We start from the raw sequence: 7,748 nt of genomic DNA on the forward strand, positions 1-7,748 counted from the left end.
GGTTTCTTGTTGTCTATGTTTCCGGAGTAAGGTGGGTGCATGGGGGCAATGTGGGTGTGAATTATTGAGATAATGCTTTAAAAATCTAATTTAAATGCTTATTACACGTGTAGCATTTCATGTATACTGAAGTTGCCCTTATAATGCTCTCCATCGCTTTGAGAATTCAATACATTTCAAAATGTTCGTTTTAGAAGTCACACTGTTTTTTTCTTCTTCGAAAGAACATTCTTTAGTTATTAAAGATGATACCTAATATTATAATTTACACGAAGATTATTTTTCTTACACAATGTACAAAATGTAATTTGTGCCACCTGCGCAGGTTTTAACGTCATGTTTTGTGTTGATATCGTCTTGATTTATTTCTTCTCTGATAAAAACATTATCAAGACTGTAAAATAGGTTTAAGTTTCACGTTACATACAGATATTAGCGTTATCAGAACGTAACACGAAGCTTAAACCCATGGAGACGTCACAAATCACATTCTGTAGAACGTGCAAGGAAAACAGCTGGGCATCGATTATCCAGTTTCAGAGGGTCAACGCTCACTTGGAATCAACTCGCCCCTCACATGAAGAATTGATCTCTTTTAAGGCCACACCAATTTAATCTGTTGTTTCTCGGATTTTTTCAGAAAAATACATGAAGCAACAGGGCAAAATAAAAATAAAAACAGGCCAAGGCACCCCATGAAGGCCGGAAATGTTACAATATGAGCCATGAGTTCAAGATACCAGGCTGGTTTATAATCGAAACAATAGACTTTGAACTTTTTAATAATGAAACAAAGTTGCGTTGTTACATTGAAAAACTTTAACAAGTAGGAAGAAAGGGGCTTTCATTGAGAATTTTGATTCAGAACCTAAATTTTTTTTTTTGCAAATCAGAAAAAATGGACAGGGCGAATCCGAGAAACAACAAATTAAATTGGTGTGGCCTTAGAATCAACTCGCCCCATAGATGAAGAATCGATCTTCTTTAACGAGAAAAATCCCCCAGCGACGCTTGAATGAAGAGTATAATTTTACGGCCTTGGGAAAGGAGGAAAAACTGGTCTATAAAGCGGTCTGGACGCAGCTGGTGTCCTACACCCTAGGGGCCGGTTTGACATTGACAGCAAGGTCAAATGTACAAGATGGAGCCGTTCGTTTTTGTCAGCATGTGCGGTGAATGAAGGCCTTAGTAAACCACATACACTGCATGAAATCCGACATATCAGCATACCAAAAAGCTTTGCGTAAAGGTTCTGTTTATTTCAGTCGACTGAAAAACGGAATCTTTCAAATATGTATTGCTGTAAAGGTTTTCTGATATACACACAGAATAAAACATTCGGGAAGGAAATGGTAAGATGTAAAGATAAGAGACAACAGAAGTGTTTATAAGTTCGGTTTGTTGCAAAACCTCATTGGATATTTGAATATGAAATGACTTGCTCTAAGTGTCTAGACAAAGAATAATAATAGACAATCATAACATATGTATCTGCGCTGAAAATAGCATCACACCCACGATTTGAAAAAATGAAATAAAATCATTTTTCACAGCAAGAATGGCGACGAATTTCTGAATATTTCAGTGGTGTAAAATCTCACACATTGACGGTTTATCTTTATCGCTGATCTTTCAGGCTTTTAAGGCATTAGTGGTTGACCTATTTGAAAAAGGCCCTCTGGATAAGCAGATTTCGTATCTTCTGTTCAGGAAGAGGATTAGGGCTTTATCCGATTACGTTTGCGCAAGCTGTTGTTTTTGAAAACAATGCAAGCTTTTGTGTTGAATAACCCTAAACTGCGTCCTAGCTGACTAACCATGTATCCCCATAGTAAACACTTGAAAGATAATAGTCTGTACATGAAAGAGACAGCAGCTGGGCATAACAGAAGCCGGCTCTAACAATCATACATTACGTTTGCCCATGGGCTATCTCATCGATCAGTTACAGGATGTTTTCACATTGATTGAGTCTGTTTCTGTGAAAACAGCGGAATCACAGGATTTGTTATGACGGATTGTAAGAATGGGATTATTTTTTAGTGGAAGGCTACAGAGACATATCCGGGAGCAACATTGCACAATTTAGCCATGAATCATTCATCAGATGTTGTCCAAAACCTAACTTTGATGGGAAGAAAAAGATCGAAATCTCTAGATGTCCTTGTTAGATATACAATGCATATCCAGATTTCATTTATAGAAGGAGCATTTCTGCATTACAATGAGTTTGAAGTCACGTATATTAGCTCTGTAATGCATATAACTGCACAATCATATGAAATTTGGAGACAATAATTGTGTAGGAACATCATGCAAGATATTACGTATGAAAACCCAACCAATATTTTGGACGCAGTGATTTCAAGGAAAATATTTCACATCAATTTATCAAGGATCCAATACAATGCCTGTCATATATATTTGTTTCCACAATACCCTGTCCTCTATATCCCTATTGGGACCAGCAAATTGAATCTATCGCTGTGCCCTTAAGAAATGTAGCCGGAGGTACACCAATACCCTACTATAAAGCATGTACAGGGCTTAGATTTAACGTGCGGAAAGCTATAATAATCACTAATGCTACTCTAGGTACTAAAATACCGTTAAAAAAAGGATAGCTAATTTGAATGCTAACATCAGGACGGTAACACGAAAACACACGTACCTGCACATTGGGAGACGTGTATACCAGAACGTTACCTGGCGTCAGGAATGGGGCACGCTAGATGGGAATACAGGGGCGCAATCAGATCAAACACGTGTTTCTGGGGCCTGAACCGGAGAAGCGGAAATCCGGACTCGACTATGAAGAGAGAGTCATTGGGGACAATAGCCGTGATGTACATCCGCTAACACTAAGAGTGGAACCGGAAATTTGCCAAGCAATCAATGGTAAATGTCAGGGCTAGGCACACTGAAATCATTTGTTTGGATTGTGGCAATTTAAAAAAAAAATTTAAAATATTGTCTTGTGGTTGCCGACACCTGACACGGAAGTCAATTCTTTTTTATTGCTTTCTTTCTGAACTTCCGTGATATATTGCGGAGAAAATAATCATAGCTTTTTTTATGTTGAGGAAAATTCTGTAATTTGCCAGTCATGACTCCTTTGTTAATACTAAATACAAAAGAGTAAAAATAATCTTTTAAGCTGAAACATATTCTAAAGCTCCGTGAATCACTGTGGTAACTACATAATGCTTTATGAGAGTTGTCATTATGGGAAATTTTTTATATTCCACATATACCATTTTTCATAATTTCATAACGGTTATCTGTTAAAAAATTGCAAACTACATTATGTAAAGAAAGATGTTTAAAAAAATGAAAAAAGAGGCATTTGGGGGGGGGGGTGCTGACTGTTGACAGACAAATTATAGTGGCAAGCCCAATGCCACCCCTTGAGAGTCATGACTTGGTCTAGTCCTTGAGGTTCTAATGGCGTATCTGACAGCTCTGTGATTACCAACTCTCCACCTGAATGACAACAGATCAGCATTTTCCATGCATCCCAAACACCCTTTAATCACCCTTGATCCGCAACCTTCGTTTTCTATTCCTCAATATGTCAAAGACAAATGTTCTTCGCGGTAGGTGCCGAGACCTTGAAGCAACATATTCATCTACGTTTCTCATAGATCCTTTGATACAGCGTGGTAATCAGGTTAGAGTCTGTAGGGGAACAACAGTCATCTCAGGGGGCTAACTTCCCCCGGGGCCTCTTTATGTACAATCAATATATAATAACAGGGAAAAGAAATAAAGCATGTTGTCGAAGGCTTGCGTTGAAGGATCATTTTTCTGCGAAATGTCGATCTTGTCGCACTGTTGAACATTATAACGTTGATATTACTAGGTTTTATTGATTTTTGAAAACTCTATCGCCTCGCGTTTGGTTAGAATTGGTGATGCATTACATGGTTCATATATCTGACTCATTGACCACAGCAACTTTCAAACGTAACGGAGAACCTAGTAACCTAAGTCTCGCGTGAGTTCATGGCAAAATTAGTCTCGCGTGACTTCGCAACCTCACGTTCATCTTGCACGACTTTGCGACCTGCTGTTCTTGCCGACAGGACGGCGCCGACTGAAAAGCTTCACGACTTCTGGGGATCTAGAACTTCTGTATCAACCACCTACTCATGATCCGTCCGTGATTTTTCATCTGATTGCAGGATTGGCAAAGAATCAACTCTTAGGAAGGTTTTATTGCTGCTTTGAAATAAAATCTGATGTCCTTTGGCCCTTCTCTCCTAAAATGTGTATGACACACATTGCTATATATATTTTCATGATGCATACGTATTGGATCAAAAAGTATCTCTGAATCAAATTCCTTTTTAGATATAAGTCTAAGGATTTGTGATGAGTCTGATTCTGTCTGACATTTTCAGACCGCTGAGTGGCCTCCTCAACTCTTGTCTCATTAATAATGGAGGGCTGTATGCCACATGAATAGAAAGTCGGGCCAAGTCAGCACAATATTACCCGTCACCAAGGATAGGCACACTGTGACTTGCGTCGGAAAGATAGTACTTCTTATGTCATACCTGTCATACCTGTCATTCCAGGGGTTCTTAACGCGTACGGCCCGGGGCTTCCAAATGTTCCATAGAACAATTCGAACACGTTTCGCCCTAACCGCGTGCACGCCCTAACCACGTGCACCACTTTCGAAAATTCGAATACAAAATTCGGACGCTGCATTTGTGGGGTTTAGGACACCAAAGTTTCGTTCATTTTGCATTAAAAGGCGTGTTTTCTTGGGTGGGTATGACATAAATAAAATACAACACGGTGTATTCTGCATCACCCTTGGTCCCAGCCCTCCTGCGGATCGGATCTCCCTCCGGCCGTTGGGCGATCCGACCTGCGGTCGGGCTGGTACCTCAGGCGATTCGGAATACACCGTGTTGTATTCTATATTATTATATAGCTTGTACTTAGTTTTTCTGGACATCTTGTTCCTCAGAACTCCCCGGCTCTTCCATACTAAGTTTTCAAAGTATCTTTCCAATGATAATAAAATCTAGACTATAAAAGTATTGTACTGTAACAGTAAAATAACACATGGCTCAAAGATGACATATTTGCACAGTAACTGTGAGTTGTACATGTGCCTGTAAATAGCAACATTCCAGCACCAAGGACAAGTTCTGCTTGAATCCAGTCGTTTGACAAAGGAGGTTCGTTTAAATACATGTTGTAGGACCATTTAACCTCCTTGGTTATATGATATATATAGAAACCGACAAACCTACATGTAGGGAGAATACTTATATTCTTATAATAATAAATTGTAACATTTCCTAAAATGTTGTTTGAATTTGACCGAAGCAAATTCTGGTTCTTCCAATCCCCAATCCTATCCAGTATTCATATGAATTGTCAGTTACTAACATTATGATAAAAAGAATTGACCATATTTCATATTGGCTTATGTGATGACGGGTTGTTATTGGCTGACCATGCTTGTTTGCATGAGATGTTTAGGCCATACTGATTTGATTATATGGATGACATCCTCTGGGAAACCCAAAACTGATGCAAATGTGAGAATAAACAAAGTGGGATTCTGAAGCTAGATGATGCCATGGATGTCTTTGTCCTTGGTGCTGAAAATGTAATAACTTAGTACTTACTTACACATCAATCTGGTCTACAATGTTGTGGATAAGTTACGTGTGTGTAACTGTTGAACAAACAACTAAACAGAGTATGGTATGTCGAATAATAGAATAATTTCTTCACATTTTCTTCTTTTCCCTTGGAATACATTTTGGCATAAGTATCGTTTTCCAAAATTTGTCGCTTTGTATGTTTGTATGTTCGTTTTCTGCTTTGTGATTTACAGTATGGTCAAAAACTTGAAGAACCAAAATTCATGGGCGCGCAAATGTCATCCATATAATCAAATCAACATGGCCTCACAGATATAGATTGCAGGTCGGCTTCCCTGATTATGATAAATAAGGCCGAGCCCCACAGGCAATAGCTCGCTGATTGTGAACCAACCGTGCAGGATACAGACGAGGTTGGATATCAGCCAGGGCAGAATGGTCTTTCTACATTGAATTTCAAGCATTCGTGGGCAGTGAAAACTGGTAATTTTGTTTATTACCAATACGGGGAACTGTAGGCAATAGTTTGCTGATTGTGAGCCAACTGTAACAGTGTACGATACAGTCGAGGTTGGTGGTCAGCCAGGGCAGAATGGTCTTTCTACATTCAAACATTGGTGGGTAGTGAAAACTGGTAATTTTGTTTACTACCAATACGGGGAAACGTAGGAAAAGTCAAATGAAACTAGCCATTACTTTTACGATTGCCCTCTTTATGAAACTGGGTTTATTTGGTCATAAATTTGTGACGTCTTTTAGGACAATGAAGGGCCGTGCCAAATAAAATCCGTTGTTTGTTAAGGATAGAAACTTTGGTAAAGATTAGGCTGTCTGGATTTAATTTATCATAATGTTTGAAATAAAAAATTGCAAGCTAAGGCCACACCAATTTAATTTCTTGGTTAACGGATTTTTCTAGAAAAATAATGGAGCGGGCGGGCGAAAAAAAATAAAAATAAAAACAGGTCTAGGCATCCTATTATGGCCCAAAATGGTATTATAGGAGCCATGAAGTCAACACACCAGACTGGTTCAAAATTTAAACAATGGATTTTGGAACTTTTAATGATACCATTGCATTGAAAGATGGAATAACTGTAACAACTAGGAGGAAAAGGACTGTTTTTAACTGTTCAGGGCAAAATATAAGCATTTTGCAGTTGATTCTGAATTTTTATTTTATTTGCAAATCAGAAAAAAATGAAGTGAGCGAATCCGTTAACCAAGAAATTAAATTGGTGTGGCCTAAGAACAGCCGAGGATATGTTCATGTTTGAGAGAAGACAACTATAAATACATGAATGAATCTGTAAATTGTTTTGACTGGAAGAGCCGATGAAAATAATTGACGCTGTGCCAAGGAGACAACGTGCGTGAAAGCGTGCGATCCCACAAGGGCAATACGACTCACAGAGGGTGTTCCCTACTGTACATTCAAATAGAAATAAAGCACAAGTGGGATCAGAACCCCAAATCCGTTCCATGTTTCAAGCGGTCTGATGGTATTCAACTTAAAAGGGGGCAAAGTAAAAGGTCCCTTTAATGTGTCATAGGAGAGTGGGACACCCACGTTAACGGATTGTCACATCTCTAAACCTACCGCACAGCTGGAATACAACATCGGGAAGACTATGTGGATGACCTGGTGACTTCACTAACCCAGTGATTTCGTCCTCCCAGGGTCAAAAATGTAAATGAAAATGTTAATAAAATTAAGGCTGTCATTGGTTGAGAATACGATCAAATGATATAACTCATGCAAATGAAATTTTATTTGCATAATCAATGAGAGACATCTACGTATGTACAAGTCATCAGGCGTAAAGGTTAACGTCATTTAGTAAAGGTATGTAATCGTGGAACTGTTGTTTTCTTATATATTTCAGTGGACAATCCAACATTCTCCAAAGATGTCTAAAATATATCAGCGCCCTCTTTCTATGAGTAAGTGAAATACACACATACAGTATAGACCTACAAATTGTACATGTAGGCAGACAGCAATGCACGCATGCACGCACGCACACACACACACACACACAAGCACACCTGCACTTATACACACACATACATGCGCCCACACACACACACGCACACACACACACGCGCGCGCGCGCG

The 7,748-nt window shown here is 39.0% G+C and overlaps 1 protein-coding gene across 1 annotated transcript in view; it reads right to left on the minus strand.

The window, feature by feature from the left end:
• Positions 1–7,748, minus strand: part of LOC109467450 (synaptotagmin-12-like) — a 49,807-nt gene that overhangs the window by 37,176 nt on the left and 4,883 nt on the right. The gene's annotated exons all lie outside the window — the stretch shown is intronic.

This window comes from Branchiostoma belcheri, unplaced genomic scaffold (assembly GCF_001625305.1).
Source record: "Branchiostoma belcheri isolate BF01 breed outbred unplaced genomic scaffold, Haploidv18h27 scaffold18, whole genome shotgun sequence".
In the NCBI taxonomy this organism is placed as follows: Eukaryota; Metazoa; Chordata; class Leptocardii; order Amphioxiformes; family Branchiostomatidae; genus Branchiostoma; species Branchiostoma belcheri.